Source organism: Ammodytes marinus, assembly GCF_949987685.1.
Source record: "Ammodytes marinus genome assembly, chromosome: 14".
NCBI lineage: Eukaryota > Metazoa > Chordata > Actinopteri > Uranoscopiformes > Ammodytidae > Ammodytes > Ammodytes marinus.
The window spans coordinates 29,873,272-29,899,201 of record NC_137218.1 but is presented as its reverse complement, the minus strand read 5'-3'; the positions used below and the strand labels follow the sequence as shown (position 1 = coordinate 29,899,201).

The following is a 25,930-nucleotide window of genomic DNA, read 5'->3' as shown; positions in this document are numbered from 1 at the left end:
CTAATGAACAAGCACTATTTAGTTTGATCCTGTATCAGATCATTATGGCAACAGACTGAACATTGAAAACTGTTTCCTTGCTACTTTATGCTGAACAAAGATTTTAAAGATTAAACATAGAAAATGCCTGAGCGTATGAATACCTGTCATCACTGTGACAGGGGAGAGTTGCTTTTGCAATAAAGATAACACCAATAAAGACAATTCATTAGTGTGTGTGCATATTTATTTATCCATATACTTTATTATTTGTCTGTGAGTCATTGAGAGGGAGAACTCTCTTGTGTTGTCAGTTCTGATAGTTTCAGGAAATGGGTAACACAGCCCTGTCCCCTAAGAATTATATTTATGTACCGCTAATTGTTTAAAATCAAAATAAGTATAATGATTTTTTTTTATTTATTAATGTATCTGCCAAGTTGCAGGATGTTTATTCTGAATGTATCTGCTAAACCATCTCTGTTGAGGTATTTAATTTCCTTTCCTTCAATATTTTCTCTTGCAAACCCTGGTCCCCAGAGTTCACTTTGTTCATCAAGATGTTGCATTGCATTTACATCCGCACACCACAACCAATCCCCAACATCAGCGATTTTGACCAGCATCCAATAAGGAAGTGACCACAACTGTAGTAACCAGGAAGTGCCACTGGGGGCTGGAAGCAGAAGACAGCCAGCTCTCATTGACTCCAATATTAAACATGCCGTGTTCACAGCATTATTAAACCTATTTACAGCCTGGGCCACAAAACCATTTTAGTCTGTATGTTTAGGTCATATCTCCATGACAACACTGAGGGGGGTGAATATTTTCGGACCACGCTAGTTTTTATTCTTTTGGAGGTTATAATGTATTGACGCGATCTCTTGAGTGACAGTTCTCCGCCCGTTGTCCCTCACTTTGCCTCGTAGGTATACGTCAGCTATCTCCCTCCCCGTCACAAAATGGCGACGCGCACAAACCAGGATTATTGGATGCCGTGTGAATAACTGAGGTCAGCCCGGATGCTACATCCATATTATTTACTATCTATGACCACAACATATATATTTATTTTATCTTTCTTGGTGCTAAAAGTGAATCATTTGTCGAGTCTTTAGGAGGAGCTTAAACATGTTGTGCACTGTACCACATTTGATACTGTTTTATTATATTTTTTGACCACTAATCAGCGAACAAAACAGCATTTCTTCAGAGGTCACATTAAGGCCAGTGGGGATGTAGGTCTGAGCAGACTTTACATTTGTCACTTCACATAGAGCCAGGACGGCTTGACAGAGTCACACAAGCAAACAACAAGTGAGCTGAACAGCACACCAGTCAACATAATGTAGGCCAGTGGAAATGCTTGTGGATGATTATTTTTAAGTGAGAAGTAGTTATTATGTCTTGATTATTTGCTGATCCTACAGAGTATGAGGATTTACGGACAGTTGTAAAATATTTATATCTTTATTTAACCCGCATTGCATGAAATGATCATTTGTGGTCCCCTCACTAGAGCAATTTATTTCTTCACTATAATACAGCGTGGTAATGAAAACAGACTTTTAAAACTCGAAAATTAACCATTATTATAGTTTATACATGCTTTTTCAGATTTTGTGCAAGACCTGTTGCTTACAAGAATGAACACTCAAACTGAAACGATAAATGCCCCGAAGATACTGAAAAGAGTACAGTATTTTTAGGTACTTAAAGTTGTACAAGGCAGGTTGAGTTTGACAGTTTTTTTGACTGCTAAATGACAGTGGGCACAATTGAAGCCACATGTTCAAAACTCTTACCACAGTCTGAATTACTAAGGTTGTGTTCACACCAGCCTTCCTTATTGCGGTTGAAAGGAACCCTTGAGCGTTTAAGCCCTTGGTGCGGTTCATTTGGGTTGGTTTGAACACAGTCACAGACTCTGGTGAGCACTAAACAACCGGACTCTGCTCTGTCTGGGGCCGTTTGTAAATTAACTTTGGAGAGGATCATCTCTGGTGTGAACCTCATCCGCACATATCACAGAAAAAGTAGTATTCGCCTCATTTTGCCGTCTTTTGAATAATGTCTTTCATTAAATACACGTGTTATTAAGTTATGTATCGCTTGTTGTCAGAGCATACACCCCTATGCTCCGCCTGCTGCAGTCTGCTGCTATTGTAACGTGGGCTGACAGAGGAAAGTAGCATAGTACATAATTACACAAAAAAAGAAAAGAAGAGAGTCTTATCTCTCATAGAGCGTAAGGGTGAGTACTGTGAGGTTCCTCCCTATCTTTAGCATTTGCACACAACTACAAAACAGGAGTTTCTTGCCCTTCGATCTCTATCCTACTGGCAAACGTTTTGAGCTTTTAGTTTTGGTAAATGTTGTCACTGACCACCATATGGACTTCTGTATTGCACACTGTGTTAAGAGTTTTGCACATGTGTCCTCGGTTGTGCCCACTGTCGTTTAGCGATCGAAAAAAAACTGTAATATTAGAAAGTGTTAGTGACGTTCTGCATTCATGGATAATCACACCAGGATTTGTCAGTGCCAGCGGGTCAATTTTTCAGTGTTGCTCCGTTGTGTGTGCTTGCGCCTTAGCTTGGCTGTGCAGACGAGTGTAGACTGAAGCATATGTTAATGGATGCACATTGAACTGTTAAAGGTTTCATTTAACCCAGACCAGAATGCTTAAGGAGATGATAGTGTCTAGTGAGGCAGAAAGAGAGGGGGAAGAGGGACATACAGTCAGCTTGCGTTATGTGGTTTCTAAAGCCCAAAGAATCATATCAAATCAGCATGGGTTTCCACGCTGCTATTTTAGGCACTGTCCAATACATCACACAGTAACACTGTTGGACACTGATTAAGACTAAACTCTCTCTCTCTCTCTCTCTCTCTCTCTCTCTCTTTCTCTCTTGTATATTCAATAGGACACAGTCTGAACTACTTTTATAAGGCTCTTTGCTAGTTATATTCCATTATGCGAATGACACTAGAACTGTGTGATGATTTATTAAATGTCAGCAAAATATGAAGAGGAAATGAACTTATCAAATGTGGTAGAGAAATGCTCTGCAATCATTAGAAAAAGCCAATTCCTGGGTGTGTGAATGATTTTATAGATAGATTGAACATTATTAAAGATGCTTACAAAAATCTGGCATTGATATACACCTGCCCCTTCACATGAATCCCACAATCACAGGTGACTGTTTTTTTATTTGTTCATAAACCCACTTTGAGGCAGATCAAATAGCTCATTCAGAATTCTCTTGTTGTTTTATGCAACATGAATTACAGATTTTCTTGCAAAATGGCATTGTATGAACGCTGCCAGCGTACAATAAGACAGTTATTAACTGGACTTGTGACAAGATGGCAATTAGTTGTTTTGTTTGTGTCCGTAGGCTTTCATTCTAAAATAGGGCAGTAGGTTAATGCTTTGGCCACGCAGGTACAGCAAGCCTTAAGCTAATATGAGCTGAGGCTACTCTATAAGGCCAAGGCTTTCCTATTTGTTCAATGTCTAACTCATACTGTACATGATGTCCAACACCTTAAAGATGTACCAGCAATGTCATATCTACTGTAAAGCCATTATCATTATAGACCCTTTACAAATGTCCCTATTGTGACCGTGACCTGAGATGGTGATACATGCATTCCTAATAACAAACAAGTGTTTAGAGCTTTGTTGTCTTCAGACAACTTGGATCAGCAATATGCTAAGCTATTGTTGCTGTGTCTCTAAAGTGTTCTGGACATTATGTATTATGTTCATACACAACTCATTTACTGTTTTATTTATGTTAAGTGGAAACGTTAAGTCTGTAGCAGGGGGACATAGTGATGCAAAATCGGCAAACACAGCACTTGACCGTATTCCAGAGATCATATACATTTAGTGTAAATCAGCATTTAAACTTAAGAATTAAGAACCTCAATATAATCTCACACCTGGAATCAAACCTGGAATCAAAATGTGAAAAAAGTGGTTCATTGGCAAATGATGATCTTGTGCAAGTTAAATGTGAATATGGTGGATGAATTGTTGAACAAAAGCTAATTCTAATGCAAAGTATTATAATTGGAGAAAACTTTAGTAGTGTTGTGGTTAGAGTAATGCCAAACTACAGAGACTCGCCTGTTGGGACCTTCATGGATATACATACCTGTCTGCATCCACAGAAAGATCAAACTAATTTATGCCCAATGTTTTACTCTTAGGGTGTATTCACACATGCTGTGTTTAGTTCGGTTGAAACGAACTCAGGTGCACTTCCACCTTCGGTGCGCATCTTTCAGACAGGTGTGAATACAGCAATCGCACTCGGGGGCGGACCAAACAAACGCTCCGAGACCCAGCTGAAGAGGTGGTCTCGATGCGCTTCAAAACGCACTCTGCTGCAGTTCGTTTGTGGTATGAATTTGGCCGGACTCGATCCGACCCAATTGCAGGAAGCACTGCGCCTTTTCTTTCTTTTCTTTTTTAATAAATCGCCATCAGCTTCACATTATGGGAAAGTGTTGTTGTCGCCATTGTTAGGAAGATTAGTTGTGGTTTGACCGGGAGCCCCGAGCGAAAATATTACATTTGATAATGACGCGTGCGGATCAGCGATCAGATGGAGAGGAGCGTCTCCCGTAGCCTACAGTGCCAACAGGTTCACGCTGCGCTTTGCATGAAGTGTGTGCTTTTATTGTTCTTCCCAACGGGACCGTCAATACTGTCCCCGTGTCAGTTTGGTGCTGAACTGCGCCGAGCTGACACCCAGCTGATACACAGCTTAATCAGCTGTGTTTCAGTTTGAGCCTATTCTTCACGCGAGCCGCGCGTCCAGCAGCAGAAATACAGTAAAAATTATGTTTCACATCGTAGGCTAGAAGCCACATAACGTGGCATTGTCATAGGGCTACATATTATAAACATATGAAACAACAATAATTTGATGTTTTTCTTCTTTATTTACAATCATATGAAAAAGTTTGGGAACCCCTCTCAGCCGGCATTATAATTGACTCTGCTTTCACAAAAAACATATAAAAGTGGTATGTCTTTAATTTACCAGGAAAAGCTAAGTACTGGGATGTTTTCCAAACAAAGATTTTTTGAAAAGCAGTATTTGGTTGTATGAAATAAAATAAAATGTGAAAAACTGGCTGTGCAAAAATATGGGTACCCTTGTGGTTTTGTTGATTTTAATGCCTGTAACAGCATGTAAAACTGATGAATTTAAACACAAAGTTGGTTGGATTATGTTGTAGCCTTGAACCTCATAGAAATGTCTGTTTAATCATGAGAAAATGTATTTTAGGTGCCTAAATGCAAGTTGCACTTCTCTTTGACTCTCTGCTGAAGTGAGACAGAATGGGATCATCAAAACTGCTCCCAAAAGATCTTAAAAACAAAGATTATTCATTATCATGGTTTAGGGGAAGGCTACAAGAAGCTTTCCCAAAGGTTTCAATTGTCAATTTCTACTGTAAGGAACGTTGTAAGGGAATGGAAGGACACAGGCACAGTTGCAGTTAAACCCAGGTCTAGCAGACCAAGAAAAGTACAAGAGCGGCATATGCGGCGGATTGTGAGAATGGTTGCACACAACCCAAAGATCACCTCCAAAGACCTGCAAGAACATCTGGCTGCAGATTGTGTATCTGTACATGGTTCAACAAATCAGTGCAATTTGCACCAAAACATCTGTATGGCCAGGTGATGAGAAGGAAGCCCTTTCTGCGCCCACGCCACAGATACAGTTGCATGGAGTATGCAAAAGCTCATTTAGACAAGCCAGATTCATATTGGAAGAAAACGCTTTGGACTGATGAGACAAAAATTAAGTTATTTGGTCTTTATAAAAAGCAGATGTTTTGGTGCAAATTGCGCTGAATTGTTGAACAATGTACAGATACACAATCTGCAGCCAGATGTTCTTGCAGGTCTTTGGAGGTGATCTGTGGGTTGTGTGCAACCATTCTCACAATCCTCCACCTATGCCGCTCCTGTTTTTTTCTTGGTCTGCCATGCCTGAGTTTAACTGCCACTGTGCCTGTGTCCTTCCATTTCCTGACAACGTTCCCTACAGTCGAAATTGACAATTGAAACCTTTGGGAAAGCTTCTTGTAGCCTTCCCCTAAACCATGACAATGAACAATCTTTGTTTTTCAGATCTTTTGGGAGCTGTTTTGATGATCCCATTCTGTCTCACTTCAGCAGAGAGTCAAAGAGAAGTGCAACTTGCATTTAGGCACCTAAAATACATTTTCTCATGATTAAACAGACATTTCTATGAGGTTCGAGGCTTAACAACATAATCCAATCAACTTTGTGTTTAAAGTCATCAGTTTTACATGCTGTTACAGGCATTAAAATCAACAAAACCACAAGGGTACCCACATTTTTGCACAGCCAGTTTTTCACATTTTATTTTATTTCATACAACCAAATACTGCTTTTCAAAAAATCTTTGTTTGGAAAACATCCCAGTACTTAGCTGTTCCTGGTAAATTAAAGACATACCACTTTTATATTTTTTTTGTGAAAGCAGAGTCAATTATAATGCCGGCTGAGAGGGGTTCCCAAACTTTTTCATATGACTGTATAGGTTAGATGTAGGCATTTTTATTATTTTTAACCCCATATTATATCAATGATAAATTCGCAGTTTTTACTTCGTTCTTCCTGCTTCTCTCCACGCCAGAATGTCTGTCCAATGAATGAATGACCTCAGATCACGTGTGGTTTTGCTTCGTAATGCTGGTTCACTTGCAAAAGGGGCAATATGAAAGTGGACCACACCAACAAAAAAAAAATCAAAATTCTATTTGGTCTGGACCAAAGCAAGTGAACTAACGGACTTTCCATGTGTAAATACACCCTTAATGTATCTATGATTTGAAGAGAGGAAAGTGAGTATGTGCACTGTATGTGCCAATTATCCTTATACAGTGTCGTGCGAAAGTTTGTGAACCCCTTGAGCCTTTTGGAATTTTATTTATTTTAACCATTATTAATAATTTTTTTTCAATACCAGTATTTTTTATATGAAATAACAGATGTTTGTTTATCAATTCAACATTTTTCTTTTCCAGAAATCAATTGTTAAAATAGATAAAACAAATTATTTGACAAATGTTGTATGTGCAAAAGTTTGTGAACCCTAAGCTGCATTGCTTAAATCGAGCAAGGTAAACACAATCAGGTGGGCCAAACTGATTGATGAAATAGACCAATGTAGTGAGAGATCTTTAGGGAAGAAATTGGGCGCCACTAGATAAAACACAGATAAAACCAGGTCAGTTTAGGCTCACCAAACTGAACCCATACAGGTCAGATACAGGGGAAACAATCTCAGAGGATCTCAGGAATAGAGTTTTGATGTTGCACATTTGTCTGGGGACAGCTATACATTCGTATAAAAAAGTTTGAGCTCCATCGGCCCACCGTGAGGCAAATCATCTACAAATGGAGAGCTTTAAGAGTGACTTAACATCTGCCTAGAAGTGGACTTCCTTCAAAAATATCTTCAAGCACCACAAGAAAAGGGATTTTTCAGGTAAAAGCCAACCCACACATTACATCTGGAGATTTGCAGACCATTTGCCATCACCATTCTTCACTTGGGAGAAGGTTCTGTTGGAAGGTAGGCAGAGTTGCGTTTTTGCCCAAACATGGCGGTTTTGGTTATGACCAAACAGATCAATTTTGGACTAATCTGTCCACAGAATAAGACTTCAGGTATCTCCAGGTGCTCTCTGGCAAAGCTGTGACAAGCAGTTTTGTTCTTTTTTGAGAGCAGAGGCTTCTTCAGCAACCCTCCCTTGAAAGCCATGTTGACTGAGTTTTCTTCTTATTGTGGAACCATGCACATCTGTCCCAGATGTTGCAAGAGAGGTCTGCAAATCACTAGATGTAATGTGTGGGTTGGCTTTTAACTAAAAAAATACTTTTCTTGTGGCGCTTGAAGATATTTTTGAAGGAAGTCCACTTCTAGGCAGATGTTCAGTCACTCAGCTCTCCATTTGTAGATGATTTGCCTCACGGTGGACCGATGGAGCTCAAACTTTTTTTGAATTAATTTATAGCTGTCCCCAGACAAATGTGCAGCATCACAACTCTATTCCTGAGATCTTCTGAGATTTGTTTCCCTTTTAGCATGTCTGACCTGTATGGGTTCAGTTTGGTGGGCCTAAACTGACCTGGTTTTATCTAGTGGCGCCCAATTTCTTCCCTAAAGATCTCTCATTACATTGGTCTATTTCATCAATCAATTTGGCCCACCTGATTGTGTTTACCTTGCTCGATTTAAGCAATGCAGCTTAGGGTTCACAAACTTTTGCACATACAACATTTGTCAAATAATTTGTTTTATCTATTTTAACAATTGATTTCTGGAAAAGAAAAATGTTGAATTGATAAACAAACATCTGTTATTTCATATAAAAAATACTGGTATTGAAAAAAATGAATTAATAATGGTTAACATAAATAAAATTCCAAAAGGCTCAAGGGGTTCACAAACTTTCGCACGACACTGTATAACCCTGTGTAAGTCCAACAGAAGCCTTTTAAAATTCCACACTGATAACTACGTAATAAACAGAAAAATGTGAAGCCTAACGATATCTCAGTGTTGCTCCTCATCTCCGCTATGTTAACTCTATGTATCAGTGTCTGTTGAACTTTCTATACCTTTGTTGCAAGTGAGATCCTACACTTTGACATCATTCTGACATCCCTCTGAGATGAACTCAATCAAAGGTTGTCTTGCACGGCCATGATTATTACATTTTATACTTCAATTCATTTAAAAAAAAAACATAAAGCATGTTAATAGGTTAATAATAACAAACACGACTATTGAAACAGACTTATTTATTCTCTGTTCTCCCTGTTTTCAATACACTGACCTTGTTCGAGTCATAGAATGGGATTTGTTAAATGCTAAATGTGGATATCCAATTAGCTAACAATGAAACTTAAAGCCACTACGAGTAACATGGCACGTTGGCGTCCCCTTTGGACAAAAGCGGTAGTATTTTTACGACGCCAGCTGTCGTGAAGCTGTTTTCTAGCTCGTGCCGGGCGTGCGAGATTCAAATGATCAGGGGCTGGTTTCCCGATAACGTCCTCTCTTAGCGAGCTACGAAGACTCCTACGTTATGACTTACCAAAGTTGTTTACCTCTGTAGTCGTGGTTCCCGAACGGTCTCTTAGGAGAAGCACTCCTTACGTCGTTCGTACACTGCTGAAATCGATTGCTCAGAGTTCGATTTTCCATTTCCTGCTCATTTCATGCGCAGCTGCATGACAACACTAGGCTATATTATAAAACGTATTGCAGTCTTTGCGAATAAAACATTGTTAGAAATCCTTCAAGGCAGAAACATGTATTTAACACTAGAAGCGCCAGCGTTCTCTTTATGCTGCGTAATCAAATCTACCCGTGCATTTCTAGTGTAATATAAAGTCATAAATTAGTTTGTTTAATCATCATCTGTGTTTTGGACCTCTTGTTTTATAATCTAAGTATCTTTAAGAACACTAATCACGTTTCGTGGTGGGTCAGTAAGGAAACTGAAAGTAGATATAATATCGCCAATAGCCTATATCAATAAAAACAGACGGCCAAAACAGCGTCCAAATGAGCTAAAATCCTAAATACAATAAACATTAACATGGCACACTTATTTTAAGGTAAGTTTTAATTGATTATTAATAATTTTTTTCACACGTTTACATGTTTTGAGCCAGAGGATCCGACAAACTCTGCCCGGCTGCTGTCAGCTGAGCCAGACGAGCCGTGTGGAACACAGTTCGGAGGTTCTCAATAGTATCCAGCCCCGGAGACAACATACTACCATAGCCTATACTGATTTTAAAAAATATATAGAAAATATAGAAACAGCGGAGGAGATTAAGATTAAGATTGTTTCCAGCAATTATTTTCTTCATGAATGTGTGGCAGTTCCATGCGCAACAGGGATGTCACTTGTGTCCGTTTTACGCATGGTGCATGGTGCTTTAACGGAAGGATATGTGGGGGTCTGTATCTCTGGCGATGCCACAGCGATCGCAGGGACTTTCACTTGTGTCATTAAACTTTTACATCTGACTGTATTTCATATCAAAGGGACACAGCAATGACTGTATTAAATATCAAACTGATAAAAACGATCCGACTGCAGGCTATAGTGTATCACGTATAAAGTATTTTCATATTGACGGACATCGCATCCATTCAGGTAATGCAAGTCAGTTAGATGACTAAAAAGTACTTGTTCATATAGTTTGAACACTTTGTGAATGGTATTCTGCTGAAATATCAAATAGCCTACTTTAAATATATGTGATATACAATACAGTTGGATCGTTTTTAACAGTTTGTTATTAAATACAGTCATCGCTGTGTCCGTTTGATATGAAATACAGTCAGATTTATTAGTTAAATGACACAAGCGAGAGCTGAAACACCCCTACGGTAGATCTAAGAAGGCTCCGAGGGCGCTCCAGACCAACCTTACCAACGTATGACGTACGAAAGAGATTCGTAGCAAAGAACGTTTCGGGAAACAGGCGAAATGTTAAGTAGGAACTCTACGTAGGGGTTACGAATGACGTAGCGTTAAGAAGGCTCTAAGAAGGCTTCGGGAAACCGGCCCCAGGAAGCAATATAGTGCATGTCCGTGTGTTGAAAGTGTGAGGGCACCGGACTCTTTTCGGCTCCATGAAAGTGGTTAGTGACACAGCATCAACTAATGCCAGTCAGTGCTACACACACCTGATTGCAATGAGTTGATGTAGTGTCACCTAACTACTCTCTCTCACAGAGCTGAAAGATTATGTGTCCTCACACAAAGCGAATGAACGAGAGACGGCAGTTAGTATGGATCACGATGAGGTAATGTGTTTATGTTTATTTCTTGCAAAACTGTAAAGTGGTCACATCCCTTTGCTACAGTCTTTTTAACCAAATAGGTAAAGGTGAGTTGAGACTACTTTTAGTAACCAAACATTGCTGAAATGCTGTTAATATGGTACTGGGTGGGGATTCATCATGGAATAGAGAAAATGGGAATAATCATAATAATGATAGTAAGGATAAGAATGCATACAGTTTTCAATTTTTTGTACAAAAACTAAACATCAAATCATGAAATATAAAGTCAGGACCTCGCTGGCTGATCAACATTCAAACATCCAGCTCAGCTGCAGCCTCAAATGTGTAACATTTTCAAACATTCTGGCAAATGTTTCATTAAAGTGTTGCTAGCCCCAAGCTCCATTCCGCTCCAGTCTCCACTCTATCTGGCCTTCCCCTCAAGTGATTATGCTAATTGCTGTTTGATCAGATGATTCAATTATAATTTGATTTATCCCAGGCACTAAACGCTCTGAATATGTTGCTATGTATTTTGTTGCCTGTCAGTGTTTGCAGAGCCCCTTGTCAGCAGGCAGGTTGTCTGATACACTGTATAGGATGGGGAGAGATGTATGTAAGGCTGCATGGGAAGGTGCATATGACTCTGCTTTTGATGTCCTGTGGTGGTCTAGTAATCACAGAAAACATGATGATTAATAAAGGGCCACGCTCTTCTATGTGCAGATGGAGTGCAGCTCTAATGCAAATTGCTGCCATTTTCTCAGCCATTGCCTGTCATTGTTACTCTCAATTGACTGTGTATCCATCAGGGTGATTTATAATAGTGCTGTATAGACATAGGACTTGGACTAAATAATGAGAGTCCTATATTATATGCTCAGTAAAGGATTCAATGCAGATTTGTGCATGCAATGTGTATTTTTGGTGTGATTGTCCTGTGATTTAAGTCTTGTTATGCTTCAAGATTCAAGGCATTGGCATATTTGTAATACGCTATTTGATCCACATCATTTAGCTGACTGTGTGTTTGCATAGACGCAATAAGCAATAACCCTCTAGTGTAGTAGGGTCACTGAAGATTCTTTTTTTTTGCCTTTGAGGCAGATGGAGGGATGTTGAGGGGCGGGGAGGCAGGGAGTGTGTTGGGGGGGCAAACAGTGATATTTTTCTGAGGCATAGTATGGCTGCGAGCGGAGAGGCAATGACGTCTAGTCAACTGACCCACAATCCCATTTAACCCTAGGACTCTGATTTACCCCCCACTGGCAACTGCCAGCATCATATGCCACTCCTGCAAATGGCTTTTGTTTTCACCACCCTGAAAAAGACAATAACATGGCAGTAAAGCTAAGTTACTTCCTGTCGTAAGATATTATACAGCTAACAAAGAGGGGCATAAACCAATACCTAAGCTTGTATTCTGTGCTTGATGATTTTGTTTATCCATTGTGTTGCAATTAAACCATACCAGATTTCTCTCTAATACATTCTGTATCAAACACCACCATTATTTAGATGGAATCAAACGTGTTATATGTCCATTTGCCTGTTAATCAATGTAATAATATAAATGATAATGGCATTGTTTTTGCGACGATAATGCCCTTTAACTTGCACTATTGCATTACTGAGAAGAATTAGTCACCTAACACCTTCTTTGTATTTGCATGTATTGAAAATGTACATAGTCTTCATCTCACTTCTTCCCCGGTCTGGATTACAAATTCATAATCTCATGTGTGTTTGTTATATAAACAGAGTTTTCATATCCCAATCACTTGTGTTATTGGAGCGAAGCCTTGCCTAGTGTATTTGGATACCGAATGGTGCAGCTGCACTGATCGGATAGATATACAGTATGAGTTAGGGCATTGCTCTCCCTTGGTTTGTTTTGGACTTCTTTGGATGAAAGACATTTCTATTGGCTAGCTTTGTTTCCCAGTTTATCCTTTCTAAAATGTCTCTCTTAATAGGCACACATTGAAGCAGCAGCATGTGTTAAATGGACACTACATTTAAAAAACAAGTCAAGTCAAATAATGGCAGAGATGATATGAACATTTCAAAGCCATCTGAACTTAAGCAAACAATTCCCAGTCACACTTTTGGCCTGTGGCTTGCTCACTTTATATTACCTGTATTGTGTGTGTGTGTGTGTGACACAGCCCCTTCACACCTTCATGTTCACAGCTGTTTTCACGAGTTCTACGCGGTGAAAAAAGAGGACAGAAAGCTTGTCATTTGAAATACTAGTAACCCTGCGCTCACACCAAAACCTTAATAAACGTTAGGGGCATTCATTCTCGGTTACAGTGAACGGATTGTTTACATGTGCACCGGAAGAGCTATCTACTAGGCCTTTTACACCGCCGCAAAATCGGAGCTAGTTCCGAGCTAGTTCGGAGCTAGAGCCAGTTTTTTGGTTTCACACCGCCAGAGAGCCGGCTCCGGGCTGTTAAAACTGGTTCAACCCCAACCCCCGGATTGAGCTGGGTTTGCAGTGAGAACTGCCTGCGCCAGTGGCCGGAGGAGGGATTATCCTGACCAACCAGACCAACTCAAACCTCATGCCCGCCATATTTAAAAACACAGCTACTACGAGACGTAAACATAACATAATTACCGAACGTAGCGATCAAATTGACAGGCGAAAATATGCTGTATGGGTCCTGTTTGCAAAGCGAGAGCCAACAAGTGTAAAAATAAGACGTATTCGCCGCTGTTGTTGTGCTTAAAGCTAGCGCTAGCTTTAGCGTTAGCCACGAGAGCAGCGGCGTCGGGCGACTTACACACACGTTTACAGTGACGTCATGACGTTGCTCTCTTGCCGGCTCCATGGCTGGCTCTGATTGGTGTGAAACCAAGGTTCATAACAGGTATAAGGCTGTAACCAGTTTTGAACTGGCCCCAGGTTCTTTTTGGTGTGAAAGGCCTATACTAGGCTACATGTCACCGCCAAATACTGGGTTGGCATGCGTACTACAGCGATTTCGGCCCGTTTTTCCGAAACCGTTTGCATGATGAAAGTTTTCAAAACAATTGTGTCTGAACACAGACGTTTTTGAAACCGTTTTCAGCGAGACTGTTGTCGTGTCAACAGGCCTTAGGCTCCTGTGCTATAATACGTAGATGATCTTCAAGCTGTCAGCCTTCCTCCTTCAGCTAATCTCCTAGTTGATCCGTCCTCTCTCTCACTCAGCTCACCTGAGATCCACCCCTCCCCCTCTCTGTCAGCTCACTCACTCACAGTTTACCCTGACGGTATAGCAAGCAGAGGTGGGAGGATTTTTAACTGAAACAGAAATAATGCCTCTCTTTCACTCTCTAATAACATGCACAGTGCGTATTGTGCTTGGATATATTACATACGGTACACATTTTGAGTAAAGTAACGTAGGAGTAAGCGGATCTCTTACCAGTGTTTCAGGCGGCACCGTACGCTTTTACTCTTATACGCATTGTGCAGCAGATGCTTCATTAAGACGATGGGCCAGTATTTGATGGTGATGAATGTTCTATAATCTGCTTCACATCCACACAGGTCGGCTGTTACACAGATCACAGGTTTTTACTGTGTTAAATAAACCTGAGCTCCATCATACAGTCATATGAAAAAGTTTGGGACCCCCTTCTAATTTTGGGGATTTTTGTTCATCATTAGCTGGGATTTCAAAGAAGCAAATTCCTTTTCATATATGACATACCTTAGGGAAACAGAAGCAATTCAGCGGTGTCATTTTGTTTATTGGAATAATAGAAAATATGCAATAGGCATCATAACAAAATTTGACTGGTGCATAAATTTGGGCACCCCAAAAGAAAAATGACATCAGTATTAGTTGAGCCTCCTTTTGCAAAAATAACAGCCTCTAGATGCCTCTGGTAGCCTGTGATGAGTGTCTGGATCCTGGATGTAGGTATTTTGAACATTCTTACATACTAAAGCGATCCAGTTCAGTTAAATGTGATGGCTGCCGAGCATGGAAAGCCCGCTTCAAATCATCCCATAGATTTTCGATGATATTCAAGTCATTGGACTGCAAAGGCCATATCAGAACATTGTACTTTTCCCTCTGCAGGAATTTGAACTGTGTTAAGGGTCATTGTCTTGTTGGAATATCCAACCCCTGCGCAACTTCAACTTTGTGACTGATGCTTGAACATTATCCTGAATAATCTGTTGAAACTGGGTTGAATTCATCCGACTATCGACTTTAACCAGGGCCCCAGTCCCTGAAGTGGCCACAGCATGACCAAATTTGACAGTAGGTAGCAGGTGTTTTTCTTGGAATGCAGTTTTCTTCTTTCGCTATGCAAAGCGCTTTTTATAAAGACCAAATAACCAAAGCATTTTCTTCCAATATGAATCTGGCTTGTCTAAATGAGCTTTTGCATACTCCATGCAACTGTATCTGTGGCGTGGGCGCAGAAAGGGCTTCCTTCTCATCACCCGGCCATACAGATGTTTTGGTGCAAATTGCACTGAATTGTTGAACGGTGTACAGATACACAATCTGGAGCCAGATGTTCTTGCAGGTCTTTGGAGGTGATCTGTGGGTTGTGTGCAACCATTCTCACAATCCTCCACCTATGCCACTCCTGTTTTTTTCTTGGTCTGCCATGCCTGGGTTTAACTGCCACTGTGCCTGTGTCCTTCCATTTCCTGACAACGTTCCCTACAGTCGAAATTGACCATTGAAACCTTTGGGAAAGCTTCTTGTAGCCTTCCCCTACACCATGACAATGATTAATCTTTGTTTTTCAGATCTTTTGGGAGCTGCTTTGATGATCCCATTCTGTCTCACTTCAGCAGAGAGTCAAAGAGAAGTGCAACAAAAGACATTGCTATGAGGTTCAAGGCTTAACAACATAATCCAACCAATTTTGTGTTTAAAGTCATCAGTTTTACATGCTGTTACAGGCATTAAAATCAACAAAACCACAAGGGTTCCTATATTTTTGCACAGCCAGTTTTTCACATTTTATTTTATTTCATACAACTAAATACTGCTTTTCAAAAAATCTTTGTTTGGAAAACATCCCAGTAGTTAGCTGTTCCTGGTAAATTAAAGACATACCACTTTTATCTTTTTTTTTGTGAAAGCAGAGTCAATTATAATGCCGGCTGAGAGGGGTTCCCAAACTTTTTCATATGACTGTAACTGTTTAATTTCAAAATCCTATATAAGCATACCACCCACTCCCCCCTGCCTGTAGATTTCCCCCATAACATAACTCAATATTAAAGGTCTCATATTATACACTTTTCTGTCAATATTATATGGTCTTAAAGGTCCCTAATACGCTTTTCTTTAGTTGTTTGCTGAAAAAAACGTTCAGATCATTTATTGTAGTATGCCTCTCTATCCTGATTTTCAGCTAATCTCAGGATGGCCTATTTTTGAAACCGAGCTGCAGCTCCCCTCGTTTTATATACAATCTATGAGCTCCCCCCGCCCCTGTCCGGAAGTGAAGCCATTGGCCTCTGTCCATAGGTCCATAGCTTGCAGTGCCTGTTACCACGGTTAGGTTTATCCATGAGAAGAATCATGTCTATTGCTAGTAACGCAGGAGCTCAGCCGCACTTTGAACAGTTTGACATGACCGATCCTTGTCTACATGAAAGACTATGTTCATACAGATGCACTGACAGCCACAAGCTAATGGAAACGGCATGTTCACAATCAAAATGCAGCAAAATATGGAGGCTACTGCGAAGCTACTCGGTGGCTAACGGCTAAAAATAACACTTTAATCAGTTAAAACATTAGTTTCAAAGTTTGACTTCGACTCTATTACCTTCCAATGCTTTGTCTTGCTAAAAACGAGGCATTGCTAGACTGGGTTAAGATACATTTGTGGATTATGAGCACAAGGCTTCTTTGTTGGAGTATGTAACATTCAGCATGCTTTGCTGTACTACAGGCATCTTGTCGCTTAGCGGGGAAAACAACATGGCGGTGAAGGAATATTTTTCCAGAGGATCTTGGGGCCATGGACCAATTAGAAATAGGGGGTGGGGTTATCATAGACTACTCCATGGTGGACGTTTCTGGTTAATAATGTGGGGGGAGGTGGCTTTCCCGTTTTTGACATCAGAAACTGAGAGAATTCTGACTGAAGTATATTGGGGGGAGGGGTGGAGGTTTTCAGAAAGGGGGGGAGTGAGAAAAGGAGAGAGTTTTATTTTCTTTAATACTTGGCAGTCTCTGGGCACACCGTGGACCCATATGTATGTTCAAAAACATTGAAAAAGGGCATTTTGCATAATATGGGACCTTTAATTCAACATCATTTAAAGCTAAGGAGCCTTGAAGAGAGAGAGAGAGACATAGAGAGAGAGAGAGAGAGAGAGAGAGAGAGAAATTGCGTCAAGATAATACAAGGGTCTGTTTCACGGTAAATAGCACCACCATAACTGAGTGTGGCAATTAGCAATTTTGGTGGATTGATTTTGCCTAATTTACAGACATGCAAATGGGAAAGGTGCACCCAGAGCATTTCTGCTTGGCAGGGCAGTTTGCTTGCATTTCACGCTTTTGTCTCCCATTTGCACAGGTTTAGCGACCACAGAAGAAGTGCATTTCTATTCTGCATTGGGCCATATGCGAGCTAACTTCTGTGGCTCCTGAGCTCTGTAATTTAACCTGCATGTACATCAAGCTCTAAATCACACTTTGATAATCATGTTGAAAAATATCAGAAGTTGTAACATTGGGTACATCCTGTCTTTTCAATGCTTAGGGGCCACTCACACTAGGGCCACGACCCCGTGCCAGAGCTCATTTGCATACTAAAGTCTAGAACGTTTGGCTAGTGTGACCACGCCATCCGTATTCCAGCACGGAACAGCCCCTTGGCCATGGCACACTTGGGAGAGTTGTGCCGTGGCCAAAGTACAGATGCTAATGAGATGACACGCGCACACACACGGATACGCAACCTGAGCTTGCTGACGTAGTCCATTCGTGACCCTTCTTCCCCACAATAATTGTAAACAATGGCGGCAAGAGGTTCACGAGTGGGTTCCGATGCGATCGCGAAGTGGAGAGTTTGCTAGAAATTTGGACTGGCGACAGTATTCAGTCGCAGCCATGGTCGCAGCTAAGACCCACAAAATTTCGAAGGTGTTTGGGGCAATCCGTGACTCCTGTGTTCTCCATTGTTGTTCTACTAATTCCAGCAGCGAGTACGCTTGATGATGACGTATGTATCGTATTACGACGTGATGACGTATGTATGATGGCGCAATCGTGCCCGGGCCGCGGCCTTTGGGAGCAGTGTGACCACGGGCCAGCGGGGGAGTGGGGAGGGGAGGGTGGATCTTCCTGCAGCATGGAACAGGCAAACTTGCCTAGTGTGAGTGCGCCCTTAGTCACATACGAGTGTTATGACGCTGTTGTTTTACCTCTTTCTCTTCTTTCTCTTGATGTGCTGTCACACATTAGCTTCAGTGGCAGCAGCTAGAGTTTGTTTACTTGCAGGCAGGATTATCTCCTCTTCCCTCCTCAGCCAACTCACTCTTTTATTTCTCACTGTCTCAGTGGATTTGCAGTATTTGTCGATTTCCACCTTAGTGATATAAGTGATTAAGGTCTTCAATGTAGCCAGTACATGGGAACTCCCTCCTCTACTCATGTAAATGAACGTTCATATGCATCAACTAACCCACTCCACAGTGACTCCTGCCTGGCCCTCAGAGAGATGACATCAGAGGAGGGTATCATTGCTTTTACATACGGCTGCATGGCACTGAGCGCAACCCTCAACATTATTCATGAGGGCAAAATGGGAGCCGGTGATTGGGGAGAATGAGGAGACCCTGTTCTCTGATCTGCATCTGGAATCAGCACAGCACTTCTCTTAACTGCTCATTGTGTAAGCCCCTAGGGCAGGAGGGGGGGGGGACTTGGATGCTTACTCACTATCATCACGATGCCGTCCTGTCCTCCACCCCATCTCCAGGCCTCCCTCTCCCCCATCTTCCCCCCAACACCCCACCCCTCTCCCCTCCCTAGGCAGCTCTGCCTTAATTACCTGCACAGCCTGCCATGAGCTGTCAGTGTGGCTCACATGTTGTTTGGCCCAGTGCAGTTGCTCTAATGGGTTGATGGCCACTGTAGCACCACATACATATCTGACCTGGTGAGGGCCACACTGTGGCTTAGAACCAATTGGACTTTAATATTTAAATACATTGTGGTCTTGGGCAGGACAGACATGTTGTGGCTAATATTTCAATTTCAAATCAAAGGAGAAAGGGTAAATATCAGGCAGTTGTTGCAGAAAACCAAGCATTCAACCAGGACATCATCAAATAATGTTAAGCTTCCATGAGTTCTTATCATTTAAAACAAGAAAACAAGACGCAACCACACGCATCTTGACTAGTGGTATTTGAGGTAAACATAGGCAGAGCAAAAAGCCCCTGACACATCAGTGGGCTAATGCACATGCTAATGCATAGGCATATTTATGTTGAGTGTTAGTGGGACCTGTATTGATCAGACATTTACTCAAATAGATTGCTTGAGTGAATAGCAAGCAACCACTGATGGACATTATCAGAAAGGAGGTTCACAGGTCCTACTGAACACACATGACATGGCTTGTTTATTCTTTGGGAACACATATATTGATACGTATATATATATATATATATATATATATATATATATATACATACATTTTTTGACATAAGAGCATTTTCAATAAGTCATGTATGTAGAGATGAATATTTAAGAAAAATCCAGAATGGTCTCTTAATTTTTTCCAGAGCTGTGTATATACAGTACACTCACCGGCCACTTTATTAGGTACAGCGGTTCATTTTCTTGTTAACACATAACTAATCAGCCAATCACATGTCAGCAACTCAATGCATTTAGGCATGTAGACCTGGACGGGACAACTTATTGAGGTTGAAACCGAGCAACAGAATGGGTAAGAAAGGGGTTTTAAGTGACTTTGAACATGGCAATGTTGAGGGTGCCAGGAGGGCTGGTATGAGTATTTCAGAAACTGCTGATCTACTGGAATTTTCCCTCTAAACCATCTCTAGGGTTTACAGAGAATGGTCTGAAAAAGAAAAAATATCCTGTGAGCGGCATTTGTGTGGACGTAAAATGAAGTCAGAGGTCAGTGGAGGATGGGCATACTGGTTCGAGGTGATATAAAGGCAACAGTAACTCAAATAACCTCTCATTACAACCAGAGTATGCAGAATACCATCTCTGAACACAAAACCCGATCGACCTTGAAGCAGCAACAGAAGACCCCACCGGGTGCCACTCCTATCAGCTAAAAACAGGAAAATGAGGCTACAATTCTCACAGATATTGGACAATAGAAGATTGAAAAATCATGCCTGGTCTGATTAGTCTAGATTTCAGTTGCGACATTGAGATGGCAGGTTCAGATTTGGCGTAAACAAAATGAAAGTATGGATCCATCCTGCCGTGCACTATCAACCATGCCACATTCAAAGTCACCTGAACCCCCTTTCTTCCCCATTCTGATGCTCGGTTTGACTTCAGTACATTGTCTTGACCACGTTTACTGTAAATGCCTAAATGCATTAAATTGCTGCCATGTGATTGGCTGATTAGCTTTTTGTTTTTATAAGCCATTGAACAGGTGTACCTAATAAAGTGGCCGGTGAGTGTGTGTGTGTGTGTGTGTGTGTGTGTGTGTGTGTGTGTGTGTGTATATATATATATATATATATATATATATATATATATATATCCAAAATCTATTTAGTGTGCAATTTGGGGCAGGAGACAAGAAGGAACTTTAAATATATGCTTTATGTATATTAATTAAGCACTGGCAAGATCTTAAGAAGAGTTTTTTTTTAATTTTTTAAAATAAGGCTCAGAAAACCTGCACAATCAACAGAGACAGAAGTCCATTGAGATTTAGACCAACGTGTTCCAGACTGCAGCCTTTATCTGCTATGGATAGATTCCACATACATCTTTCATCACCTGCTTCACAATATCAGCCTCCTCTTGTGTTGATCTTACTCCCGTAACCCTAGTATGATCAATACATCCGCTACCCTCTGCACATGCAAGGAGTTAACATGTATTTGAGATGTGCATTTGAATGTGTTACATCTTACTATTTTATGACAGCCGTTAATGAGATTATAATTTAACAGAGTTTTACACAAACACAATTGACAGCCAATAGCCCACATACTATATCCTTGGCTTGCAGGAAATCATTATGATGAATTGGTTTGGTTTGTCTTGGGATATTCATTTTCAACTTAATATTAAAAAACACAATTATTTTGATGTAATATCTGCTTCACTAGATAATTCTCAATTCTCATTCTATCATAAACAATAGAAAAATAGGCTACTGCAAGGTCTACCATTAAGCTAATTTAAATGCATTATTGGACAGGTAGTTCAAAACGACTAACCAGGACTGAGCAGATTTAGGCTGCACTACTTTACAGTGGCTGTGAAGTGGATGAGCAGGCAGCACAGTGCAGTGAGATATACCTGGTGTGGAGGTGGAGCCAGTCAGAGGGAAAGGCAGAGGAGTGTGAAGGAGAGATGAAGGTTAGAGCTGGGGAAGGCCTGCATCCAAAAGAATGGAGAGAAAAGGGAAAAGGGCAAAAGAAAGTGTTGATATGATACATACCACCCTGATGGAGTCTGCCTTTGACCTCTGTCTTGACGTCTCTCCTTCAGCCTTCTCTTTACATTCTTTAGTGGCCTGCGTGTCACTGGCGGAGTGCTTTCCAGCTCACCCGCCTCCCCACTCAACCCCACCCACCCCCACCTTCAATGCTTTCCTTGGCACTGCACTGAAAAATAAATGCACTCCCACTGTATCTAGTGAACTATTGGGATATGGCAGGGTTTTGTGTCCATCAGGCTTTCTCATCTTAAGGAATCAGCCACCCAGAAATGGGTGGTGGAGTCTCAATTTTTTATGAGTTGGTGCAAAGCGTTGGAAACAAAAGCAGTTGTGAAGCAGCCTCTCTTCTTGGCTCAGTCACCTTACAACCATAGTGGGACCAGAGGCTGCATGATGGCTGTTTGTCCTCATGTAGAATGTGCCTGCTCCGGCCTCATCCAACATGCTGCAAAATACTCTACTAGGAATGCAAAACCAACATGAATACATGAGATAATGAGCTCCCTACACACACAACCGTATTCAACATTTGTTCCCCTCTACTGAACTGACACCTGCGTTGTCACAACATCAATATTTGCAGTTCAGTACAGAAGAAGCTTGACTGTTAAACAGCTGTATTATTGTAGCGAGTGATCTGATATTGAAGCCTGGAGCTTTGGTAACTTTACCACAAAAAACTGACTCGCCTTAGAGTTTAGCTTTCTTATTATTTTAAAACATTATGTTTACTCTAGACGCCTTCGGTAGCCTGTGATGAGTGTCTGGATCCTGGATGGAGGTATTTTGAACATTCTTACATACTAAAGCGATACAGTTCATTTAAATGTGATGGCTGCCGAGCATGGAAAGCCCGCTTCAAATCATCCCATAGATTTTCGATGATATTCAAGTCATTGGACTGCAACGGCCATATCAGAACATTGTACTTTTCCCTCTGCAGGAATTTGAACTGTGTTAAGGGTCATTGTCTTGTTGGAATATCCAACCCCTGGGCAACTTCAACTTTGTGACTGATGCTTGAACATTATCCTGAATAATCTGTTGAAACTGGGTTGAATTCATCCGACTATCCACTTTAACCAGGGCCCCAGTCCCTGAAGTGGCCACAGCATGACCAAATTTGAAAGTAGGTAGCAGGTGTTTTTCTTGGAATGCAGTTTTCTTCTTTCGCCATGCAAAGCGCTTTTTATAATGACCAAATGTATTCATTTTTGTCTCATCAGTCCAAAGCATTTTCTTCCAATATGAATCTGGCTTGTATAAATGAGCTTTTGCATACTCCATGCCACTGTATCTGTGGCGTGGGCACAGAAAGGGCTTCCTCCTCATCACCCGGCCATACAGATGTTTTGGTGCAAATTGCGCTGAATTGTTGAACGATGTACAGATGCACCATCTGCAGCCAGATGTTCTTGCAGGTCTTTGGAGGTGATCTGTGGGTTGTGTGCAACCATTCTCACAATCCTCAGCCTATGCCGCTCCTGTTTTTTTCTTGGTCTGCCATGCCTGGGTTTAACTGCCACTGTGCCTGTGTCCTTCCATTTCCTGACAACGTTCCCTACAGTCGAAATTGAAAATTTAAACCTTTGGGAAAGCTTCTTGTAGCCTTCCCCTAAACCATGACAATGAATAATCTTTATTTTTCAGATCTTTTGGGAGCTGCTTTGATGATCCCATTCTGTCTCACTTCAGCAGAGAGTCAAAGAGAAGTGCAACTTGCATTTAGGCACCTAAAATACCTTTTCTCATGATTAAACATACATTTCTATGAGGTTCAAGGCTTAACAACATAATCCAACCAACTTTGTGTTTAAAGTCCTCAGTTTTACATGCTGTTACATGCATTAAAATCAGAAAAACCACAAGGGTTCCCATATTTTTGCACAGCCAGTTTTTCACATTTTATTTAATTTTATAAAACCAAATACTGCTTTTCAAAAAATCTTTGTTTGGAAAACATCCCAGTACTTAGCTGTTCCCGGTAAATGAAAGACATACCACTTTTATCTTTTTTTTGTGAAAGCAGAGTCAATTATAATGCCGGCTGAGAGGGGTTCCCAAACTTTTTCATATGACTGTATATACTGCTGCCTGTGTCTAAAGCCTAGTATTTAGATATTGGTACAGTGGAGCTTTGAATTGTTCTCCACTGTCCCTTCCTCACAATAAATGAAGCTCACAAACAGGATGGTTGTATTATGACCAGTCAAACAGTGTCATAATGATAGTGTGTGCAGATGACGAGGGCCATTCGAGAGCCAAATTAAATTGTGGTGAAGTCGCCTAGTAAACCATTCCTTCAAACAGATGCTGAGATTTTATGATCATCTTGATTGCAGATTTTCCTTCTTGAGGATAACCACTGACAAGCTGTTACTCTCTGTGATTACACAGCAGTAAATTAACCCTTGATACTTTTCCATGTATCATAATGGGTAGTGGGCCATTTAAAATGTATTGGTTCTCCCCCTTGATTTTAGGCATTATGCAGCTTTAGTTTACCTGATTTTACAGAGGAAAAAATAATAGAATCATGTGATAACAGAACAGTAAAGCAGAAGATTATTTATCTACAGTCTATACGAAACATGATAGACTGTAACCGTACACATAAAAGAATAGCTCATGCATCCAAACTTGGAGCTTAAATAAGTATGTCAATATAGATGGCAGTGTGTCATGGCTCTTCTGCCTTTCCTCTCCATCTCTTAGATAAGAAAACACAGTCCTGTAGCTGTCCACAACTACAAGCGTTTGCCTTTCAACACCTCCAGGCCTGGCCCTCAGAGTATTGCATGTGTGAAGTCACTGCAGATAAAAATGTGCGGAAACATGTGTACACCATGGTGTTTGTTTGGTGTAACAGGTTGAAAGACCAGTGTGCTGGAAGTGGCCGGTGATTTGAGCGCGCTCATTAGGAATTTATGAAGCGCTAAAATGTTTGGTCTCCGGGGAGGGAGGACTGGCAGCTGTCGCACAGGCAGGCTGGCGACAGGCAGGGACAGCCCACTACACACAGAGCTCAGACTGTAGACATACAGTAGAGATGCTTGAGTAGTAACCCATGATTGACAGTGGCTGCTGACAGAATACCACTGCTTTGCTCTGCATTTGTAATTCATTCCAATAAAACAAGCCTGCATTTACTTAACAGTTCTTCCTTTGTTTTTCTATGTTCAGCTCTGAACACCTATACTTGGCACTATTTCTGCAGGCATCAAACTAAAATCTATTTCTAATAAAGTCTTCCTCACATTTTTATTGCAATACTAATGATATAGTGTTATTATCTATGTATGGCTTCAGAACAACATAATTCAAGTCATAGCAAATATGTCTCTGTTAAGTGATGACAATGTTACAGTAGGCAAAGCTTTATATAAAGGCCCATTACAAAATGCGAATAAAGAAAACACCACTAAATGAATAACTAGCATTTAGATTGAAATTGCTGTAAAATAAATGAAACATCAGCAAATTGGGAAACGAACACGCAGCATAACAAAATAGCAGAACACCAAATACTGTAACATACTGAAACTAACCGGCCATGAGGGTTATAAAAATGTTGATTGTCTCACTTGGCCATGGGAACAACATGTTCATCAGCTTAATTTGTTTTATATCTTAGTTTTGTTTCTGGATGTTATTTGTCACCCCATTATTTGCAACTGATTTGGTTTTGCTGCATTGTCAAGTGGATGGAGATGTTTTTCTCCATTGGATTGTGTTTTCGCGTATTTGCGTGTTTTTGCAAAAATGTAAGCACATGGTCTTCCCAAAGTTTGGAGACCAGGATATTCCTGCTTTATCTATTATAGTGAGTTGATGAAAGGAAACAACCTGTCCATTAGAAAAGTAGCAACTCAAGGAGAAATGGAGCTGGAAGGCTCTTCCTATCTCCTCAGGATTGTGCAGAAAACACAGATATCAATAACAATAAGTGACACAAATGTTACATGAAGAGTATTCAAACTTGCAGGATCTTAGAAGTGCATACAGTATAACAATGGTTCTGCAGCTCACCTTATGACTGTGTTTCTCTCCATAACTCAAATAACAGGAACAATGTTAAAAAAGCAGTAGATGTATTAAATCATCCACTCCTCCTTGGGATCCAGCCAGTATACGTACATACCCTGGCTTCATGCCAACAGTGTGGGTTGTCCATTACAGCAAAGAGTTGCATTGTCACTTTTTATCCAGCACAGTAACTTACTAAGGGGGAAGTGCATCACATTACATGGACTAACTTCATTAGTTAAAATGACTTGGACATATCCTCTGATGCACACTGTGTAGATGGACATGACAAATTGAATGCCAATATCCAAATTGTGATTGTGGAAAGTGATTCTCAGTAAGTGTTTGACACCACAGCAACAATATGGTTGTAACAATGATAC

At 40.8% G+C, this 25,930-nt stretch overlaps 1 protein-coding gene across 2 annotated transcripts in view; it reads left to right on the top strand.

The window, feature by feature from the left end:
- The window catches only part of LOC307261135 (cell adhesion molecule DSCAM-like), a gene marked incomplete at both ends in the record, with an annotated part of 119,716 nt that overhangs the window by 3,053 nt on the left and 90,733 nt on the right, over positions 1 to 25,930 (top strand). The window lies entirely within an intron of this gene.